Below are 23,595 nucleotides of genomic sequence, written 5' to 3' on the forward strand. Positions count from 1 at the left end.
TAAGATTTGAATCCAGCCCTATGTATATGTACTATCTCTGAGACTTACTTATTTATATCTATGGGAAGGCAGGGCTTGGTCCAGTTGTTATTTCTTGAAGTCGCTTTTACTTTCTTAAACTGATATTTTACAATAATGGAGAAAAACAAGATGACATCTGAAACACAGTGAAAGTCATCAAAATCATGTAAACACTGTTTTAGTCTCCTGATTCCCTGCCTTCTGCCCTGGACCCTCCACACTCTCCTCAATTGTGTGGACTAGAGTGAGAATAATGTAACAATTCTTTACCCTCTTGGAAGGCACACATTTTGGAGCTCCTCCATAAAAATTTTGTTCAGCACTACATTCAAGAGCAGCAGGCAGCTCTTACTCCAGTGGATCAAGAGATTCAGTTCTCCCCTTAACCAGCAAAGTTGGGACTTCTGAAAGGGCAGTCCAAAAGTGAGAAGAATTCCTGGTGAATGGAGCTGAAAAAGTATTTGCTTTTGTCGGATCACTGGCATGAGTGTGCTCAACAGGTTTAAAGTATGGCACAAGGGCTTTTAGAGCACTTGTTTTTAGAGCACTTAGCCTGCAAGAAAGTAAGATTGAGCTAATGAGTATCCATAACGGGTAAATAAAAAGGAAAAAAGAAGTTAAAGAATTAAGCCCAAGAAGTTGCATCAAGAAATTTCAGCAAGAAAAAGAAAGTGGCATAAAAATGACATGATAAAAGAAATTATAAGAAACTGCAGGGATAAGGCCAGTTGCATATTTATCTATTTGTGATGATGGTTCTTTTGCATTTATAAATCCCTTTGTGGGGATGGGGTTGTGGCTCAGTGGTAGAGCACTTGCCTCATATGCGTGAGGCACTGGGTTTGCTTCTCAGCACCACATATAGATAAATGAATAAAATAAAGGTCCATCAACAACTAAAACTATATAGAATGAATGAATGAATGAATGAATCCCTTTGTGATCTTAGTTTTAATGTTGGGAATTTAAACATTTAAACTTCCCCAAAGTCTGTTTTGTTTTGAACTATGTGATTTTATTTTATATTTATTTATTTATTTATTTTAAGAAGTAAGCCTTTATTTCTTTGTTTTGCATATAAAGCTGAGTTGTTGCTTTTTGGTGATTAGTCAAAGAGACCAAATCCCATATCCTCATCCGACTCCTCCGACTCTTCCTTGGCTTCAACCTTGGCTGGGGCGGCAGCAGTAGTAGCAGCAGCCACTGGGGCAGCAGCCACAAATGCAGATGGATCTGCCAAGAAGGCCTTGACCTTCTCAGCAAGTGGGAAGGTGTACTCAGTCTCCACAGACAAAGCCAGGACCCTCTTGTACCCATTGATGATAGAATGGGGTACTGATACAACAGTTGGATAACCAATCTGCAAACACTAGCAACATTGCGGACACCTTCCAGGAAGCGAGAATGCAGAGTCTCCTCTGTGATGTCAAGCACTTCAGGGTTGTAGATGTTGCCATTGTCAAACACTTGCTGAATGATCAGCCCAAAGGAAAAGGGGGATATGTTCAGCATGTTCAGCAGGGTAGCTTCGCTGGCTCCCACTTTGTCTCCAGTCTTTATCAGCTACACATCACTCAGGATTTCAATGGTGCCCCTAGAGATTTTAGTGGTAATGCCTAAAGCCTGGAAGAAGGAAGTCTTCTCGGGCCCCAGACCAGTGTTCTGGGCTGGTATGGTGACTTCACATGGTGCAATGGCACCAGCACGGGCAGCAGCTGGAACTTTATTGGCCAGCAGCATGTCCCTGATCTCAGTGAGGTCCTCCTTGGTGAACACAAAGCCCACATTCCCTCTGATATGAGGCAACAGTTTCTCTAGAGCTGGGTTGTTTTCCAGATGCCCTCGAATGGCCTTGCGCATCATAGTGTTTTTGCCCATCAGCACCACAGCCTTCCCCTAGAGGGACATTCGGATCTGCTGCATCTGCTTGGAGCCCACATTGTCTGCTCCCACAATGAAGCATTTTGGATAGTCATCCAAAAGTTGGATGATCTTAAGGAAGTAGTTGGATTTCCAGGTCACCCTGTTTTCCCTGGGCATCACGACGGTGCGTCAGGGATTGCCACGCAGGGTTTAAAGACGATGTCACTCTCACGAGGACGCCTGGCGAGAAAGGGTGAACTATGTGATTTTAAACACAATTTTTAAAGCTATACATTTGAGATTTTCTATTTCTAAAAATAATCTATTTTTTGTGTATTTCTCCATTTGAACATGTAATATGGGCTTGAATTTTGCATAGGAGCAATTTATATTTATTTAGTACTTCTGCCTGATCAGTTAATCTGATAGATCACTTTAGCCAAAAACTCAGAATACTGTTGATGTTCTAATAGTGATTTTTCCTCTTCACAATAACCTATTTTACTCATCAGGTAAATGACTTAGTAACAGGAATTGGGGCAATGTTTAGGAGGTCAGCAGATGTGGGCAGTATCTTTTGGCAGTTTGTATTCTTGTACTTAGAATGGGGTTCTGGAGGAGTATTGGTGAAGCTTGGCCTCCTGGGTAACAGCACATATTTTGCTGCTTTTGGAAATGTGATTGGTACCATAATAAAGTCTTCAGGCCTCCCTTACACCTCTTGGTGTCCTAGTGGGCATCATTCACATCCTGGAAACAGGAAGCAGGAAATAATTTTTGTGCCCATTCAATAGATGACCCAGCCTCTGTTTTTATTTTTATTTTTTTTATTACAAGCAGACATTTAGAAGGATAAAAAGAGAAGGGGAGAAAGGGAAATGTAGAGATTGTCTCATTATAATGATAATAATGCAATGTATGAGGTGCTAATGAGGAAAAAGGGGAGATGAAAATCAGACACAGAGCATGAGAAGATAATTGAGAATAGATAACTTTGAAAATATTTCAGGGACTGTGTGAAAGGATAGGAAGGATCAAACTGCCAGGCTGAGCCTTTTCTCTTCAGCAAATTGGATACATACACTGAATAAAACTTGACATGGGGAAAACTCTTTAAGAAAGATTTATAATAACTATTATTCAGCAAACATCTTTGATTATCTGTTATTGTCCAGGCATTATTCTAGATATTTGGGCTATAACAGGGAACAAAATAGGCCAAAAAAAAAAAAAAAATCCTTGCCTTTATAAAACAAAACAATTTAGTGCAAAGAAACAGAAAATTAAAAAAAATATATTATTTAGAGACTTTAGGTTCTAAGTAATAAAAACATAATTAAGGAAAAGGAGTGGCTCTGATCCAATCAGAGATGGCCCCAGGGACAGAGTTGCAGGATATGAACAGGCCCCCCAGAGCCCACCCTTGGGGCTGCACTGGCAGCGTGAGCTGCATAGACTCACATACTATGTCTACAATTAGCCCTGCACAGTTCCAGTTCCATTGTTTTCTTTTTCCTTTGTACTTGGGTACTAAACTTAGGAGCTCTCTACCACTAAGCATTATCCCAGACTTCTTTAAATTTTTATTTTGAGACAGGATCTTGCTATGTTGCCCAGGCTAGCCATGAACTTGTCTCCACCTCCTGGGTCTAGTTGCTAGGTTTACAGGTGTGCTTCATGATGCTGTCTCCATTGTTTTCTTTCATTACAAAGAATAAATTTTGCATTACAAATAAGATAATCAGATTTGAAATGTACCATCTTAAAAACACAGTGTGATATTACTTATTCCAACTAAGTAAATAGAGGGGGGAAATGAGAGCATAGGAAGAAGAAAGAAATGAGCTAATTGATTGAAGTTTTTGAGAAGAGATGTTAGTGGGAAACCCTTGATTATCTAGAAGGTTTTTGGAAAGTGGAACATTTACCTCTTAAGCCAATGTTTTAGTCCTTCTGAAATGGAATCCTTGAATCCCTGCTTCTTAAACGCAGACAAGTGAACACATCTTAATTATAATATAATGGTTACCTTAGGTTTATTGTAAAGTTTTGAAGGCCTGTTTGTCCCTATTTTTATAGCTTTGGGCTTCTTTGCTTTTTAAGTTTGTCTTTTAAGTGACTATTTCTTAAAAATTTTTAAAGCCTTTCCAGTGTCATCTGTTAGTCTCTTTCTGCAGTGCCAACTGTCTGTAGGGTCTCCTCCTCTCACAATTTATGTTTGCTGATTATTAAGCCACCTCCCATTGGGTGTCCCAGGTACTGTGGGAAACACAGAAGAGCAGAGGGTGAGCCTTGAGTCTGTAATTAGCATGCCAGGACACATGGACAAGCCATTTAACCTCACAGTCTTCTCCATCTGTTACCATGGAATGAAGGCCCACAGGCTCATAACTCAAAGAGGAAATGAGATGTTTTGAAAACATTTTGCAATGTATAAAATATTCCGCAAAAAAAAAAAAGAAAGAAAATCTGCAAATTTAACCCACTAATAGTTCCTTCCACACACTAGCCTTAGGGTTCTCTGCTCTTTGATTTTTGCCTCTTTTACCATGTCCTGTTTCTCCCTGAGAGAATTAGAGTTCCTTGTAAATCACTAGATATGCTCTATGGGGTGACTGATTCTATTTGACAATCCCAGATCCTTACTAGGTGGCATGCTGTGGAAGAACAGCAGCATGCACTTCATTTTCTGACATGTATTATTGCCTACCACCACATCCCTCCTTATGAGATGTGAACTATTGATGAATGAGCGCAAGAGGGAGAGTGTCAGGGATCATTTCCCTTCCAGAGGTACCTGTACCTCACACGGTGTGTATTGGCCTCTAGTCCACAGGAGCTGAGCTTTGGGAAGAAGAAAGTAGTGTTGGTCACTGTAGACAGTTGGCACTTCATTAATGATAAATTATGAAAAGATAGTTCAGTCACTCTTAGTTTGTGCTAATAGGCAATAAGCATGATAAAGACACAGGCTTCTTGGTTCATGTGATTTTGTGACTAAAAGGACATTATTTCTAATCTTTTGAGACCATGGTTTGTCTATAAAATGGACTTGAGAGCAAATCAAGGAAAAGCCTTTGAACTGAATGACCAACTCCTTTGGTCATTTGACCTTCACCACTTAGGAGCTACAGGGTCTTAGACATTTTTGCTGCCTCTTAATAACTTACTTTTTCTGAACTCAAGCTTTTAAAGAGGTTTATTGATCTACCAAAGCCTCCAAGTAAAAGTGTGGTACTCCACCACTAGAGGGCACCGCTGCCTTGGTCACATGATCTGAACCTACAAGTTGCTTAATTTAAAGTTTCCTTCAATACTACACAGACTCATACTTAAAATTCATACTCTTCTTTTTTAAAAATAATTTGTTTATTTATTTACTGCACTGGGGATTGAACATATGGGTGCTGTACCAGAGCTGCATCTCTGGCCCTTTTAACTTTATTTTTTCATTTTAAGACAGGGTCTCACTAAGTTACCCAGGCTGTCCTGGAACTTGCAATCTTCCTGCCTCAGCCTCCCAAGTAGGTGGGATTACAGGCATGTGCCATCATACCTGGCTTCTCTTTTATTTCATGTGTAAATATACACACACATATTCAAAATATGGATGTACTTAAATCATTAAATGACTTTTTAAAAACACTTAAATTAACTTTAAAAAACAATGGTTTAACATAATCCCCCCCCAATCATTATCTTATTTTCTACCAAGTTAGTCTGAGTCCTGGAGTAAAATTCTGGCCCAAAGCTTTGTGTTTTGTCATCAGCCTTCAGGTTAGCTCAACGTCATTAACAGGAGAGATACTTATGGGAAAGTATTCAACTTTCCTTCTTCCTTTTTCTGTAGAAGGTAAAGAGCTAAATAAATGTTTATAAACTGTCACAATGCCACTAAGAATACAAAGCCCTTTTGTCTCTTTGCATTCAATCCTAAAGAAGTTCTTTTTCCATCCCCTGAGTAGAGAGATAAAGCAGCAGCCTCTTTTGTATTTTTCTCAAGGGAGAAACTTTTTGTTTTTTGCACCAAGGCACAAAGATGTATGTAAGGTATGGGAATTTGATATGTATTCACATTTTTTCTTGTCTTTTTTTTTTTTCTTTTTTTGGCAGTACAGTGATTGAACTGAGGGGTGCTCTACCACTGAGCTATATCCCCAGCTCTTTTGATTTTTTTTCCTGTATCGAGGCAGAGTTTTTTTTTTTTAAACATATTTTTAGTTCTTGATGGACCTTTATTTTATTTGTTTATATGTGGTGCTAAGAATCAAACCCAGTAATTCACACATAGTAGGCAAGTGCTCTACCACTGAGCCACAATCCCAGCCCCCAGACAGAGTCTTGATGAATTGTCTAGCCTGGCTTTAAACTTGTGATCTTCTTGCCTCAGTCTCCAGAATTGCTGAAATTATAGTCATGCACCAGTGCACCCAGCTGTACATTTCTGATTTTTTAAAAGTATAAATTCCTAGAAGTGAAATTTACTGGGTCAATTTTAAAAATATTGTATGATTATAATTTTTTTGGTACTGTGGCTCAAACCTATAGTCTCATGTATGCTAGGCATGCACTCTACTACTGTGCTATATCCCAGCTCCAGCATTTTTAAAGTAGAGGATATATTGATCAATGTTTCCCCATACACATTGCCATCATAGTGAAATATAATAAGAAATGGTTCACTGGACTTGGTGGCACATGTCTGTAGTCCCAGATGCTTAGTACCAGCCTGAGAGACATAGTGAAACCCTGTCTCAAAAAAAAAAAAAAAAAAAAAGTTTAGTAGTCAGATAAAATTTTCTGTTGTTGCATACTTGTCCCGTTTTTGGAAATCTATGAAGCATATATGCATTGTAAGACTCAGAGAAGTTTAGAAGTAATTTGTTTAATTTGTTGTTTCAATTTTCTTTGCTTAATTAAATAATCCTTTTTAAAGAGTAACATCTAATAATATTTTACGGAAATGGGATTGTGTTTTGGAAGATGGTGGTGGTAACGGTGGGGTAGACGTGGAGTTTTTAAGAAATGCTCTAAATGTAAGGATTTCTTCTGAAAATAAGTTGTGTGTGTGTGATCTTAGATATGGAGAACAGAATCATGGTAGCAAATTGGAAGTACATAGAAGTACATAGCAGAATAATTGGATAGACTGAAGAAACAGACCCCAGGTGAAACTTCTAGGAATTCCACAAAACTGGTCTGCCAGGGGAGCTGCAACCTCTGCCGCCATCTTGAAGCTTCCGCCAGAACTGCTCTGCCAAGATGGGAAACCACTGAGTTCACAATTGTGTGTCTCTACACTACAGGAAGTGGGGCTGGGAGTTTGTTTTCAATCGTATTTTAGGAAGGATGGATTTACACTATGGTGAACTATCAAATCTGGAGAGAATGTTTAAAAGACTTTGGGCAGCCACACTTGGCAGACATCCAAGAAGACAGAATTGTGTAATGTGAATGCCTCAGGTCAGAAAACTGGGGTATAGCCCTGGCCTTGCCACTTAGCAGAAACATGACCTTGGGCAAATCTATTTTCAAAGTATTATGTCCCCACCTCTAAAGAGGACATAATACAGAATTCCTATTGACGTAATTCACTGATTTGGAGTAAAGATAAGTCCAAGTAATAGGTGTAACATACCCGGAAAAACTATAAAGTATTGAATGGAATAAGTAAAAGATATTTTCCACATCTTAGGTTTGTGTCTAGACCAGTGGTTGGCAAACTTTTTCTGTAAAGGGCCAGATAGTAAATATTTTTTGGCTTTGTAGGCCACATGATCTGTTTCATACCTACTCAATTCTGCAAAAGCAGCCATAGAAAATATGTGAATGAATGGCAGGACTGTGTTCCAATAAAACTTTATGGGCATTGAAATTTGAGTTTCATATAATTTTCACATCATGGAATATTATTTTTATGATTTTTCAAGCCATTTTTAAAAAGGGAAAAACATACTCAGATTGTGGACCATACAAAAAATAAATCCAGCTGGGTGGCTGGATTCACCCTATCAGCTATAGTTTGTTGACCCATGTGCTGCATCATTAAACTTAAAATATTTTAAAATGTTGAGTTATTTTTGCTTTAATGTAGTATCACATAAATTTGGAGATTTATCTGATGACATTGTCTAAATGGAGAATGTACAGTCTTTATCGCTGTTTGGATTGCCCTTCATTGTAGCTTCCTCTTTGATGGTAGAATTAAATTAGCTTAGTGGTCATGTGTGAAAACATGGTCTCCACTTTTGTGAGAGCACTCTGTGAAGGATAAGTTTACTACACAGCCCTTAGCTTCTTAGAACCTCCATGATGTCTCCCTGTCATCTTCTTTGTCTTTGGTTTTGGGAAAGGGATGGGGCAATCCTGTACTTTTATGGGAAATACCATAGTCCCATTCCCATATCCATGCCCACAACGCCTGCTTCTTAAAACCACTCCATTTCCTCCTTTGGAATATTCTGTATTTAAGTGGGCACTTTAATTTTTTTTTTTTTAATTTTGTGTGTTGCTGGAGTTTGAACCCAGGGCCTTGTACATGTTAGACAAATGCTTTACCACTGAGCTATACCCCAGCACTATTCTTTATTGAGGCTTACAATTTTGCTGCCTTATGGACAATTTTTTTTTCCAAGAGAACTTTTGCTGTTGTAATCTCATTATCTCTATTAGAAAACCAGAGCCAGAGTATTTTCCTTGTTCCCAAGTCCCATAGAGTTTCCTTCAGTCAACAGAAACCTAAGATAAGGTTTAAAAATAAGTTGGTGAAAGAAATAGTGAGTGGTATGAAGCAGCTATGGTGATGTTGTGGTTTAGAATTCCATGGTTCTCCGGCACCCATGCTTCCTGTCTTTTAAATGTGTCCTCCTTTTTCCCTTCTAGGCGCCAATAGAATAGTATGTAATATATTTACCATTGACTTTGGGCACACTGGTAGAGAACAGAGAGGGTGGCAAATGAAATAGGGCAGCATGGGAGTGCAGGGGCAAGGAGTGGTCCCAGACAGAGGAGGGGAGGTGGAGAGTTAGCCTTCCCAGGTGCACCTGCCTCTTGCAGAAACAGGAGAAGCTGACAGGTCTCTGGAGGACAGGGCTTCTCATTAGTATATGTATGTTCACAGGAGCTTTACCTTCTGAGCTGCTGCCATATAGACCAACTCTGGGGCTTATTGATTCAAAGAAACTATATTTAATTTTGCTTTGCATGTATCCCTTTTATTTGGGCTTTACTAAATATAGCTGGGTGGGAGGGAGGAAGGGGGAAATTGTGTAGAGCAGAAGTTAAAACTCGCCAGTGCTTTGGCAGCTTTGGGACAGAAAAATAAAACTTTAAACTTGCTTTCTATTTTGAGGCCATCACAAGATGTTTTGTGCTTACGTTCATTCTTAAGTCATAAACAGGGGGAGGAGGGGCTGGGAATTAAGCTATTTCTTGAAAAATATTAATTTGGAATTGAGTTAAAATTGGAAAGAAGGAGGAGGAAATAAAACACTGGACTCAGCCCATTTGTAAGCAGAGTAATACCTCATGGGTGTAGAAGAGACATGTAAATGTCCTTCCAGTTTGGGGGCCTCTGCTCCTTGACACAGGACACCATTGTCTCAGAGTAGAGAGCAAGGATGTGTGCTGAGAAGTTGGCCAGGAGAGCCTGTCAGTGAATTTTGACACAGGTCAGCCTCTTGAGTCTGTGATCTGAGTCAACATGGCTTCTGACTAATAGGCAGGAGCTGTCATACTATGAGCTGTTTTATCGTAACATAATTATCATATACGAGATGCAGTCATTATCTATTTTTAGGAATCTTCCTTCTGAGAATTATGGTGAATATGGTCTCCAGAAAACTTTCCAATCCTATGAAGCAAGCTCTCTTTCCAAGATAGAATTCCTTCCTGGCAACCTGCTAGTGCTTTGCAGGTTATTCCCTCCATCTCTCCCTCATGATTTCCCCGCCTTTGTTAAGTAGCAAGAGTGCTTTCCCCAGGCGACAGCCTTGAGCTTCCCCCTCAGGTCCCACTTGTCCCACAGTACCTATTTGTGGCTCTGCATAAAATAGTCAGGCTCTCTTCTGATTTATTCAGGTGCGGAAACAGTAGCAGAAGTTGTGAATGTGTGTAAGGAAACCTCACCTGGCCCCTTTCGTATCCAGAAAGTCCATATTTAGGACACTTTGTAACCCTGCCTTCCTAAGCATAGCCCTGATGATGTCACATTCCTGCTCTTTTAAGCCTTCCGTTCTCCTGTACATAGATGAGAGACTGAAAGGAAATGTGCTGAAATAAGAGGAGCAGTTTCTTAAAAATGATGAGCTTCCTGGTGATACCTTATTTCTTTGTTTTTTTTTTTTCTTAGTCTTTTTCAGATATACAGTGAACATACAATTTTTAAGAAATGTGTTAATTTATTATAAAAAGTCCTGTTAAAAAATCCTTCAGGGCTGGGGATGTGGCTCAAGTGGTAGCGCGCTCGCCTGGCATGCGTGCGGCCCGGGTTCGATCCTCAGCACCACATACCAACAAAGATGTTGTGTCCGCTGAGAACTAAAAAATAAATATTAAAAATTCTCTCTCTCTCTCTCTCTCTCTCTCTCTCTCTCTCTCTCTCTCTTTCTCTCTCACCTCTCACTCTATCTTTTAAAAAAAAAAAATCCTTCACAGGCTCCCAGTTGCTGATTATAAATTCTCCCTCTGACATTCTATGTTATTTGTTGTTGTTGTTTGATTGTTTGTTTTTTGACCATGCTGTTTTTATTTTTTGAGATGGGGTCTTGCTGTGCTGTCCAAGCTGGTTCTTAAATTGCTGGGCTCAAGGGATCCTCCTGCCTAAGCCTCCTGAGTAGCTGGGACTATCAACAAATACCTCTGTGCCTGGCCTCCCTCTGACATCCAAGGTCTTTTCAGTATTGCTCCAGCCTCTCTGACATCACCTTCTCTCCTTCCTAAGCTCCTATTGTCAGATACAGTTGCTGCTTTGCCTGCATGTGCCTCTTCTTCACCTGGCAGGTTTTTTAATTTTCCAAACTGACTTCGCCTTCTCTGGGAAGTATTTTTTCATCACAAACTCCTTCAAAAAGACTTGGAAATACATGCCTGTGTACGTATACACACATAAACAACCAAAAACTCAAATAAATAAATAGAAAACAAAATCCTCAGTCCTACTTCCTAGAGATAACTGCCGTTAAAATTCAGATGTACCTTCGTTCTGCAGCTGTGAGTGGTCTAGTTATCTTGGATGTCTGTTATAGACTGTAGTCTGTATGATGTTGTCATTACTCATTCTTGCCTTATTTCCATTCTTGAATTTGAGTTCCTTTTCTGTAAGTACAGCCCTAAGAGTGACTTTTCATCTTTACAGTTGCTACAGGCTTTGAACATAGTAATGTTCACATAATAAGCAGTCCAAAGTCACCTGTTAAATCAAAGGAGGGAGGTAAGATAAGCATGTCACTTAGACACGAATCATAGATAGTAACAAAAAAAAAATGATGGTTGCATTATGAATGTAATACTGAGTATATCTGTGAAAACTGAGTCACAGGAGAATACAAAACTTTTAATAATAGAGATGTGTCTGGAATGGTTAGGTGATGAGGGACCTACTATGGTAAGGCAGTTTTGATACTTCACATGAAAGAGATTCAGCCTCTGGAAGGAAGAAGGAAAGGAAGGAAAATGATGTGACTAGGTGTAAAACGGAGAGATATCTGTATAGGATCATTGATTCTCAACCCTAACTTATCTTTGAATCACTGGAGGATCTTTAAAAAAAAAAATACCAGTGCCTGGGCTCAATCCCAGACCAGTTCAACTAGAATCTCAGGAGGTAGGCTTAGCTATTTAAAAGGGGGCAGGGGGATGTATTCAGGTGTTTCTAATGTGTATCCAGGCTTTAGAACCATAACGTACTCGGAGAAATTTTCTACAAACAAAACTTCTAAAAACAAAACTACTATAACAAAAGTAAATGTTTTGCTATAACATTGATGGAGAAACCAGGGGATTGGTTTCCCCTGAGGATGGGAGGCTTTTGGTAGGGGTAAGAATAGTTGGTGAAGACTGTTCTCTGTGTTATGTACTTTAAAGCACGGGATGAAATTCATTTGTTAGCTGTTGTTAAGAAAATAGCCCTTGTATATCTTAAACTGCCCAGACATTCCACTATCTCAGACTGCTTTCTCCTGGGGCAGTAGCTGAAGTAGAAGCAGCCAGTAGGAGTTATCACACACACTCTATTATATTTAACTTCTCTGGAGATTTGACCCATATTCAAACACTGTTAAAACATACTTTATCTCTGGTATGATACATCCCACATTTATGCCTCAATCTAGTATATATGCATGCACGTCCAATGCCAACAAAACAAACACATATTTTTCTTCATGCAAACATTTGTAGTACCCCAAAGCAGAGTATCTCTAGCAGTTTATCACATGGAAAAGAGAACCCTAGTGCCTTGCTCTAGCTGTCAAGTAGCCATGCACCCTAGAATAACACATTTTCCAATGTGTACTCTCTTGAATCGAATGCAAGAAATGTTATTTTGCTAAATGGTGCTTTCATGTTCAGAAACCCACCTTACATGTTGTCATACAGTAGTTTTAAACCCAAACCTAAGTGGTTTTGTTGCAATGGAAATATGTCAATGAATGCCTAGGATTGGAACGTGTAAACAAAATATGAATCTAAATTAGTTGATTAATCATTCTTTTCCTGAGTGCAGGAAAAGTTTTATTGAACTCTTATCAAAGGAGGAATGAATGTCCTCTATCTGTGAGGTCCTTCCTTGCGAAAGCTTGCGTTTTAATGGTACTTGGTACAGGCTATTTTTCTTTTGACAAGAGCAAAGCAACCAATACCACCAAATAAAATGTGCTCAATAACTAGCACTTTGGGAATAAATACTTCACACTTCTAACAGTAAAGTTGCAGTTCTTGTTTTCTGAAGTTGCCACACATACACACCCTTCACGGTAAATGTGGCAATTTGTTATTGAGGCACCAGTCTAGGATCCCAGAGCGATACCTGCTATATGTCTCTCTCTCTTTTTTTTTTTTTTTCTCTTCATTTCTTGACTGTCAACTCTGCTAGGCTTAGTTCTCTAAACCATTGAATTGCGAATTTGTTCTTCACAGATCCTGCCCAACTCATGTATCTCTCTTTTGTGTGTATAGGAAGGAATAAATTTCACACCTCCTCATTCAAGTCACCTTTAATGCATTTATACTGCTTCTTCACTCTTTAATAGGAGCCCAAGAACCACACTTTTGGGAATACTAGCCTAAGCATGTTATCAAAAAGAAAATAATCACACCCAGATGTGAGGTGTTCTCCTAGGCTTTCAGACAGGATAGGACAGTAACAGAATGGAGAAAACTGTTGTGCTTTAAAATCTTTCCTGGTTCCAAAAGAAGTATTTGAGGTAAAGAGCAACAATACTTGAAGTACAGCTGGGCACCATGTCTCATACTTGTGATCTCTGTGACTCAGGAGACCGAGGCAGGAGAATTGTAAATTCAAGGCCAGCCCGGGCAACATAGGGAGACCTTGTCTCAAACTAAAAAGGGCTGGGGATGTAGCTCAGAGGCCAAGTGCCCCTGGTTTCAACCCCCAGTACTGCCAAAAAAAAAAAAAAAAACACAAAACCTTTGAGATATAAGAAAAATGCAAATGAAGGTAGAATATTGAACTGAGGACAGAGGAATGTTTTGGTCAGGAAAAAACGTATGATAATAGGCTACACTGTTGTAGAGGGTTGGTTGCAAATTCAACTCTCAGATAATAGCTCAAGCAGAAAGAAAAAGCTGATTCTCTCCCACCTGCTGGGAAATGGTGTTTACCCTCCAGAGTATGTTCCTGCCTTGATGGAGCACAGGGTAGCAGGGAGGGTGCAGATCCCCCCCCCCCCCCCCCCGCAAGAAATTTAAATAGTATGAGTATGAATGTCCAGCAAAAGCAAAATCCACAGAAAGGGGAACCAACTACTAGCTTCCAGGGTGAGTAGGAGGTGGGTGACTGCTGGTGGGTACAGATTTCCTTATGGGGAGAATGTTCTGAAGTTAGTGATGGTAATTGCACAGCCTTTTGCAGTATACTAAAAACCATTGAATTGTACATTTTAAATGATGAATTTTATGGTGTATAAATTATATCTAGAGCTCTCATTTTAATTTTTTAAAAAAGAATACAGTTGTAAAAGATAGTAAAATAACATTCTAGTGGGGAAAAAGAAACAGTTGAAGAGTATAAGATTTGTGTCTTCTGAAAGATGCATCCATCTCAGGGGAAGTATCTCAGCTGAGTTACTGCTTCCAGGGAGTTTGGGTTGTATTGGATAGAAATTGAACTAGCAGTCTAAATTTTTTTTTTGATTGTGAACATTCAGTTTTAAACCAACGGTAAAAAAAGATGATAAAATTATAAGAAAACCGGGAATTTTGAACACTGAGGATATACTTATTAATATAAAGGCATTATTCTTCATGATCTATGTATGATAGTGGTTTGTTAAATTTTTTTAAATCCTCATCTTTTAGTAATATATACCGACGAAGTATTTGTAAATAAAATGCTATAAGATCTGGGTTTTGCTTTAAAGTATAGATGAAACAAGATTGGCTATATATTGAGAACTGTTAAAGCTGGAGTAATTACACCATCTCTTTACTTTTGTGTAAGTTCAAAAATTTTCGTGACAAAATGTTAAGACAGATTTTATCATTCTGTTTTCACTACAAAAAAAAATCTAGCAGCATAGCTGGGGTTTTTGCTCATGAGAAATTATGCTATTTGCAGCACTTGTCTCATTTGCTGATTTATGGATGGCTTCTGAGAGATTGGAAGCCTGGGTACGGGCTCCAAGTCACATGTATAAGTAAGCATGAAATTCTAGTAAGGTCATCCACAGCTTTTCAGCCTCCCCTGTGCCCTCAGATACTGCTGCATGAGGTTGTGGAAGGAATGGTTGCAGCTCTAAAGCAAGACAGAGGAAAATGCCTGACTCTTAGTCTCTCAAGGGGGTGGAGTGGGGTTTGTCCTTTACAGGTTTTGTCTCCTGATTTTCCCTGTTCTTCAGTGGGATTTTAGTGCTCAAGTTCTTAAATTTAATGTTTTCCTTGGGAATGGAACTAAATTTTTTTGCAAGATGCTGAAGAATGGCACTTATCCTTGACTTCCTATAAACTTGAAACCCACTCAACTAAACTATGCACGGGTACTCCTGAGCCTGGAGGAGTAGGGGAGAAGTTGACAATGGTACGTGCCCGCGAGTGGGTGCCAGCTTCAGTTTCTATATATATATATATATATATATATATATATATATATATATATATATATATTTTTTTTTTTTTTTTTTTTTTTTTTTTTTTTACCAGTTATTCTTTGCTCCCAGGAGAGGCTGAAACTAGACATTGATATTTGCCCCACTTCCTTCTCTGACTCTGAAAGCTGGAACTCTTAGTCATAGTAATATTTATTACATTGATATCCCAGGTGTAAAATTACACTGAATATGTAGCTCATTTATAACCCGAACATTCTTTTTGTTTGTGTGTCCACGAGTAAACTAGGTGTGGCCTCTTCACAATGGCCTGCTTGATGCTGATTTCTTACACTGTTGTTTTTTAAATTCCTGGCATTGCCTTCATTAAAGAACTAATGCTGGTTTGGGGAACAGTATTGGCCTTCTGGGTGTTTACAGGTGATTTATCCCAAGATAAAGCAGATGAAAGTATTTTGAAATGCAGTTAAATGTTCTGCCATTGATGTATATCCCCCAAAGCAGTGTTAATTTTTGAAAACATCAAGTGTCTATGAGGATGATTGGAGATAAGTATTTTACTTAATAAATGCTTTAGGATAATATTGCTTGTAATGTCAATGAAACATCTTAGTTTCCACATTACCTAGACTTAAAAAAAATACATATATATGTTGTAGATGGACACAATACCTTTATTTTATTTGTTTTTATTTTTCTGTGGTGCCAGGGATCAAACCCAATGCCTCATTCATGGTAGGCAAGTGTCCTACCACTGAGCTGCAACCCCGGCCCCACATTACCTGGACTTTAATGACAGACACAGAGTTCCAAGGCATGAGGTGGTCTTATTTATTATAGTCACCTTACTTCTCTCACTGAGTCATGGTCTCCCTTGAAATTTTCTTTCTTTCTTTTTTTTTTTTTAAGAGAGAGAGAGGGAGAGAATTTTTTAATATTTATTTTTTAGTTATCAGTGGATACAACATCTTTGTTTTTGTATGTGGTGCTGAGGATCGAACCTGGGCCGCACGCATGCCAGGCGAGCGCGCTACCACTTGAGCCACATCCCCAGCCCCCCTTGAAATTTTCTTGTTGGATATGCAGCAGTGCTAACAGTGTCCAACCCTACAGATACCACCACTGCCTACTAATCCTCTCCTTTAGCCATAGCAATAGCTTAACGACTTCCTGAACATCTGTGCCAAACACTTTACATGTATTATCTCACTTAATCCTCAAAGCAAACCCTGTGAGGTAGGTGGCCCTGTCCTTGTTTTACAGAGAAGAAAAAAAAAAGCCCAGCAAGGGCAAATGTCTTTCCACACAACTAGTTAGTAGTAAATTAGAAATCAGACACAGGTTTTCTTGGTTCCAAATTCCATGTTTTTCCTTGTGTGTTGTCTGGTAAATATTTGCAGAATTGTTGTACACTTTGGATGCTTGAAAGATCTTTTGCATACCTTCTTCTAAGTTTATGAGAGAAATGGTTATGAGTCTATGAATGTCAAAGGTAATTAATTGAGTGGAACTCTTGGCCAAACCCATGTTTACTTGCCCACACATATGAAGGAAGACCCTGGTGTCCTCTCCTGTTGTCATTCAGAAGCATTCCTTTTACTTTTATAAATCAAAGTTTCACAAAGTTCTCTCAGTGCCTAAAATATACTGCTCACAATTTCTGGGGAAAAACAATTATTATTGCTGGTCAGGTGGTCAATGACCCCACTTGGTTTTGGAACATATTGTTAATAATGGTTTGTCTCTTCAGATATGAGCTAGTTAACGTGGACACACGGCTGCTGTACACCAGGCAGGTCCTGGTGTAGATGTTTAAATAAATTGGATCTGTAACCACCAGCAAAAATCAGTGAGCAGCGAGGTACAGTAGACCATACCTGCAATCCCAGCAACTCAGGATGCTGAGGCAAGAGGATCATAAATTCAAGACCAGCCTGGGCAACTCAGTGAGACCCTGACTCAAAACAAAACTTACAAAAGGACTGGGGACATAGTTCAGTGGTAGACTACCCCTGGGTTAAATCCCTAGTAATCCTCCCACCCCCGCAAAAATCAGCAAACATTTACCATTTGCCTGACACCATGCTAGTATCTTTGGGGGGGGGGGGGGAGATACACTAGCTCCTAAAAGATTTAGAGCGAATTAATGCATAGTAAGACTCATGGAGAGAGGAAAATAAAACAGGAAACTTGACTGTGTTTTTAATTTTATTTCCTCCTCCTCCCTCATTTTCTCATTCACAGTAACTAGGTTGGTTCCTGGCACATCAGAGGAACCCAATAAATATTTTCTGAATGAAAGAGAATACAGAGATTAGAACTTAGTATCTTTTCTGATAGTTCATAGAAGAGGTTGGATTTGAGCTGGACCACTGAGTGTAAGTAGAATTGAAGGAAGAAAAGAAGTGTAGGAAGTGGGAAGGACCTTCTAAATACAGGGAAAAGGCATCAAGAGTTGTCTGTAAGTGTAAGTGTACATGATGTGCCCCCCAAGAGTAAAGTAGATTGGTTTTGTTAGACCAGAGATACAGCTGGAAATATGGAGTATTTTGTGTTCTGGACAAGAAATTCAGATTTTATTCTGTGGCCTCCTGAGTTGCTGATCAGCAAAGAGATATTAAACAGGTAGTCACTGATAGGTGAGGGAGGCCAGGTAAGAGATTGGATATGGTTAGGTGTTGGGTAAAAAGGTCTAAACTAGGATTTTGATAGAGGAAGCTAAAAGAAAGAAGCAGGTGGGGTGCTGGGATTGTGGCTCAGCAGTAGAGCGCTCACCTAGCACTGGCGGGACCCTGGTTCTATCCTCAGCACCACATAAAAATAAAGGCATTGTGCTGTGTCCATCTACACCAAAAAATAAATATTTAAAAAGAAAGAAAGAAAGAAAGAAAGAAGCAGATGGGAGAGGGAATAGTGTTAAGAGGAGAAATAGGACTTCTTAAGTTAGTAAGACATGCATATCTGGCAAAGGTAAGAAAGAGCAATGGTCAAAGATGGTCCAGTGGTCCTGAACTAGGGACTGTGGGACAAGAGAGCTGCTGTTGTTTTATTAAGCATAATATGGAAATCATGAGTAGGAGGTAGGTGTGAGGAAATAAGATTTTAAATTTCATGCACTGGGACATTAACAGAAATGTCTTATTTAGTAGCAGAAGATGGCCCTGCTCTTTGGGTTGAACATTTGCCCTATCTTCATAGGGACACACTAGCTGACTGGGCCTCCCAGATGTGACTTGTTACAGGAGGTGATAATTTTTCATAAGGGATATATAATTTGATTTTTTTCTAGATTTATATATATATCCCTTTTTCTGTATCTTTCCTAGTAATGTTGGTGGTTACAAACTTGAGAAGGTAGAGCACATGCTTTTGAGACAATTGGTAAGAAATGAGAAGCAGGGGATACACTTGGAGGGCTGAGTTGAGAAGGGCAGAGAGCACCCCTACAGGTACTCAACAGTCCTCAAAAGTGCTGTTAGTCACCTCCATCGCCAGAGAAAACTCGCCGGACATGAGGTCATGGCTGTATGTGTTCCTGGATGTGAAGGCTTGGTGTTGGAAAGGTAATTCCTACATTGACACTTGTCAGTTTTATGATTGTACTTTACCTTACACAAAGCCTTTGATTCTTTTTTTCTTTTTAATTTTTTTTTAGTTGCAGATGGGCACAATATGTTTAATTAATTATTAATTAATTTGTTTGTTTATTTATTTATTTATTTTTAGTGTGGAGCTGAGGATTGAACCCAGTGCCCCACACATGCTAAGCAGGTGCTCTACTACTGAGCCACAACCCTAGCCTGACCTTTGACTCTTTAACAATGTTAACTAACTAAAGTGTGTATTGTAACATTTAGATTTTTCTCCCCCTCACTACTCTCAGCCCTTCTCATAGTGACTTAGAAATTAAAACATAAATAGTTTACATGTCAATTCCCTCTTATTAAAAACAATTTTAAAAATATGCTCTTATTATCTTTAGGCCCTGGGGGTGTATATATATATATTCTGATTTCATTTAATTTCACTGACAGAATTAAATTTCTCATTTTAGAAAAGTGGGGGGCAAATGTTTTAGTCATTGGAATACAAAAGGGAAGGCCTTTGTGGACCACCTGCTCTCCAATATTAGAATGTGCAGAAGATGAATAGGAGTGTATTTTAATTAATGAAAATGTTGTTCTCTGATTAAGAAAGTCAGTCTGTAAATTTTAATAAGTGGCAATAATTCCCATATTACCCTAAAACTGAGTTCCTGCATATGTTAGCGATAGAGAATAGAGATTGAAAATACATGTGCTCATTCTGTTATGCCCTAAATATACATAATGTGTGAGTCAGGAGAGATTCCAAAGGACTAAGTAAATTGTAACCCAACTATGCCACAAAACCCTTTATAGCCATTAAAGTTAGTGTTGTAGAATAGCATTTAAAGATTTGTGCAGTATAGTAAGTGAAAAAGATTGTGGTACAATAACCAGTCATGTGGTCCCATTTTTGTGAAAATTGCACATAACTGTAATAACTTTCATTAAATTATTACCAGCAGGTAGTGGAATCCCCAGTGATCTTAATTGTTTTGTTTGTTTTGTTTTGGGTACCAGGGATTGAACCCAGAGGTGCTTAATCATTGAGCCATATCCCCAATCCATGATGTTGAGGAGGAGGAGAAGGAGGAGGAAGAGGAAACGGGACATCACTAAATTCTTAGGGCCTCACTAAGTTGCTCAGGCTGGCCTCAAACTTTCGATCCTCCTTCTTCAGCCTCTTGAGTTGCTGAGATGACAGGCACGTACCACCACATCTGGTGGTAATTTTTAGTTTCTGTGGGCATAATTTAATAATAAGTCATAAAAATGAAGCAGATTTACCAAAAGGAGAAAATGTGTATTGACTGACTTACATAAATTTCAGAGAAGATGGATGTCAGGACATGCGACAGTTTGCTCATCTTTCTTCTCCATGTTTAGCAAGACTGGTTTTTTTTTTTTTTTTTTTTTTTTTGAACAGAGATGAAAGTATTGAGGATGTCTGGGGGATTTTATGTGGAAGTACATCAGGAGGAAGGGATATGACAGCATATAAAGAAAGTCAACATTGGAGTACTGACTCAGGGATAGCAGGAGAAATCTAAGAGGACCATGAATGATCTTTCCCCTGAGATTGATTTTGGTGGGTGGGAAGGGTGTCTGGATATTTTGAAAAATCTGAGTAGCTGAGAATTATCACTGATGGAAGATGTTCCTGGATTACAAATGATCTGAGTAGAGAATTCTAGAACTCTTCAGCAAGGACATAATAGTGTTGGCAGTTTTCTGAGAGTTAGACTTAGGGCTAAGAGCTTTAGATATGTTGTCATTTCATTATCACACTATGAGGTGTATGTATTATTACTATCCTCACTTTACAGATAAAGAAACTGGCTGAGGAATTCTGCTTTAGAAGAGCTTAAAAGCTAGAGAGGTTTAATCCTAGTGACTCAAGCAAGTTCAAGGCCATCTTCAGCAACTGAGCAAGACCTTAAGTAACTTAGTAAGACTCTGTTTCAAAATAAAAAATGATGGGGGATGTGGCTCAGTGGTAAAGTGTCTTTGGGTTCAGTCCCCAGTACGAAAGGGGGGAAATCAACAGATGTTTTCCCAACAGCAAAGACAAAGTGTGGGCATTTCCTGGAGCATGTCACTTTGCAGGCTTTCAATACTGTTGCGGGGATGTTCCTCATAGAAAAGTAAGCATCCTCCCACCTGTGCACACCCCATGGGGTTGGAAAGCCAAGTCAGTGATTCTCAAAGTATGATTCCCTTACCACTAACTGGGAACTTGTTAGGAATCCAAAACATTGAACCCCACCCCAGATCTACTCCAGAAACTCTTGGGGGTTGGGGGTCCTGCAAAGTGTGTGTTAAATCATTCTTCTAGGAGATTCTGATGCATGCTGAAGTTTGAAACAACTGAGCCAAGGAAATAGTCCTTACCGCTGCAGTTTTTAGTCACATGTTAAATCAGCAAGGGGGATAAAAGCCAAGATGCTATTGTGTTTTTGGTGTACTTTTAATTTTTGTTAGCTGTGTGTGCTCGCCTGATTTATCTTAGGAACAGACTTTTTTTTCTCTCTGAACCAGGCTAATTCATGTTCTTGGCTTGATGCCAGAGACCTTTTTAATACACTGTAACTTTGTTAATTGTAACAGCGCCTTTGCCTTTTAATGAGAGCGCATATCCTGGTTAATTTCAAGTCCTATTGTAGGTTCCATTTTACATTTCACACTGGGTAGGAAAACAACTTGAAGTTTTTCTCCTTCTCCTTCTTCTCTTAGTGGAAGAAGTGATGTCTCTAACAGATAACCCACCTTAGTGCTGCTGCACCTGGGAAAAAGTGCTCCCCATAGAAATTTGAGGATTCAGTGTGAGGACTCAAGATGCAGTGAAGGGCCTGGGCCTATTCACTAAATGTTTACTCTTCTTGTATCAATCTTAATTGCTTGTTTGAACTGTAGACTCTAGAATTCATTATCATCATTAGTGTCTAATCAGTAATTGACTGTGCATTTTAATTTATCTAATGGAGTTGAATTTTCAAGGGATAACCTCAGCTTCTCAGTGATAACCTCAGCTTCTCAACTTCCTGAGGAGTCTGATAAATAAACTCATAGGTAATTACCCTTTACAACACAGCCTGGACATGTAAACATTTAGGTTAAATTATTGGTACTCTTCCAATAAAAAAATCAAGTTGGAAAAGGGAAGACGTTCTTACATTACTATACCTGTTTTTAAGTAGTTTTAATGTCTGGTGAGAGGACCTCGTGGAATTTCTGAGGCTGTCACCGACATTGGCGCTCTTTGTGTCAAGAACTTGGGGAACAGGCTTCACAAAATGGAACATAGGCTGATTTTGGACTTATGCAGGGATAGCCAGACTTTCTGGAACGAGGTTGCCACATAGGGCTGTATGGGGAGGGGAAGAGGCAGCCGCATATTCTAGATTAAGAGCTGAGGAATCCAATCTCTAATGATGGTTACTTGTTATGTCCATCTAGAGTTCTACCCACCTAGAACTTGCTGGCTGGAAGTTTTTAGAAATTAGCAAATTCTATAACTTGGAAGAGAGCTTTTATATAACCTATTATTGAGTGGAAAGAAAATTTGATGTTTGAGAAGTTGCTGTTGACTTCCCACAGTAGTAACAACAGCAGGCTTTGTGGGTTATTTTCCTGTTTGCCAGTTGCTGCTTCTGGTGTTAAAGTGTAGTAGTGCTTGTTTAGGAACACACTAAGCACAGGAAGGCAGTACATCATATACCTAATGGTGTGTTTCTGATGCCAATCTGTTACTCCTTCCTCTGCCTTTTTTGGTGCTTCTGAGGGCAGGGCAAATAGAAAATCTCTTTTTAAAAGAAAATGATAAAAAGGAAACTTTTATCATCACATTTGGGACACGCCCAAACTATTAAGAAACAAATCTTAGTCATCATTCATATATATTTTTTTTTTAAAAAATCTGTATTAGTAGAGCATCTAAGAACCTAAATAACCAAAGTCTTCAAGCCCAATACCCTAAGAATAGTGAGAAGTGAGAAATCAGAGTATTACCAGTTTTCAGTACTTTCAAATATGTGACATCATGGGCTGGGAGTGTAGCTCAGTGGTAGAGTGCTTGCTTAGCATTCTTGAGGCCCTGGGTTCCAGCCCCATTTCCACCCCCCCCCCCCTTAAGTGACCTCCTAAAGAGCTAAATTTCTTAAAGCAGTAAAAGAGTACCTGTTTATAAATTATAAGTTAGAAACTATAATTGAATGATTAATTTTGAAAGGATGAAGATCCTAGAAAGCTAACATGTGTAATTCCATGGATATCTAGTAGGATAATTACCCTTAGCTTGTAGTGATTTAGAAATTTCATTTTGGTGTTGTCTAGGTCTCTGACTTATTTTTCCATTTTTGCATGCCTTTTGCTTTTTGTTTTGATTTTTGCTTAATCACACTTCCGAAAGAAGATGGGTCCAAACTGAAAAATAGCCCACACTCAAATTTAGCTTGGCTGCATTTGCACATCTACATCTCTATAGACCTATGTTTACAACTGTACTTAAAGCAGCAAAGAGATCCTTTTCTGGTCCTGCTTCTAAACATAAAAGCATTTTCTCTCCTGCAATTTAATAGTTCAGATAATTTCTACAGAAATACCTGGCTCAGGAATCTTATCATTTAAGTGAAAGTTTAAGTAAAAATTAAAAATAGGTCTTCTGATTGCATAATATATTTCCTGTTGTCTTTATCTCCACTGGTACTTCATCTCCATATATAATCTTCATTAAAAGCCTGCAGACTCTATAAATCAAATGATGTCACACACCCAAGTTATTGTGAGGCCTGGCTCTTTTGACCCAGAAGGGAGAAACATTCAGTTTGAAGTAATGTTCCAGTGCT

General features: G+C 38.9%; 1 protein-coding gene and 1 pseudogene across 4 annotated transcripts in view; one reads left to right on the top strand and one right to left on the bottom strand.

Annotated features, from left to right (window-relative positions):
• Positions 1–23,595, top strand: part of IGF2BP2 (insulin like growth factor 2 mRNA binding protein 2) — a 161,668-nt gene that overhangs the window by 51,680 nt on the left and 86,393 nt on the right. The window lies entirely within an intron of this gene.
• LOC308653552 (large ribosomal subunit protein uL10-like) lies at positions 1,060–2,094 on the bottom strand (annotated as a pseudogene). The gene has a single exon. The product of its transcript is annotated as a large ribosomal subunit protein uL10-like (transcript).

The sequence above is a fragment of the Spermophilus citellus genome, assembly GCF_964194105.1.
Source record: "Spermophilus citellus genome assembly, chromosome: 7".
Lineage (NCBI taxonomy): Eukaryota > Metazoa > Chordata > Mammalia > Rodentia > Sciuridae > Spermophilus > Spermophilus citellus.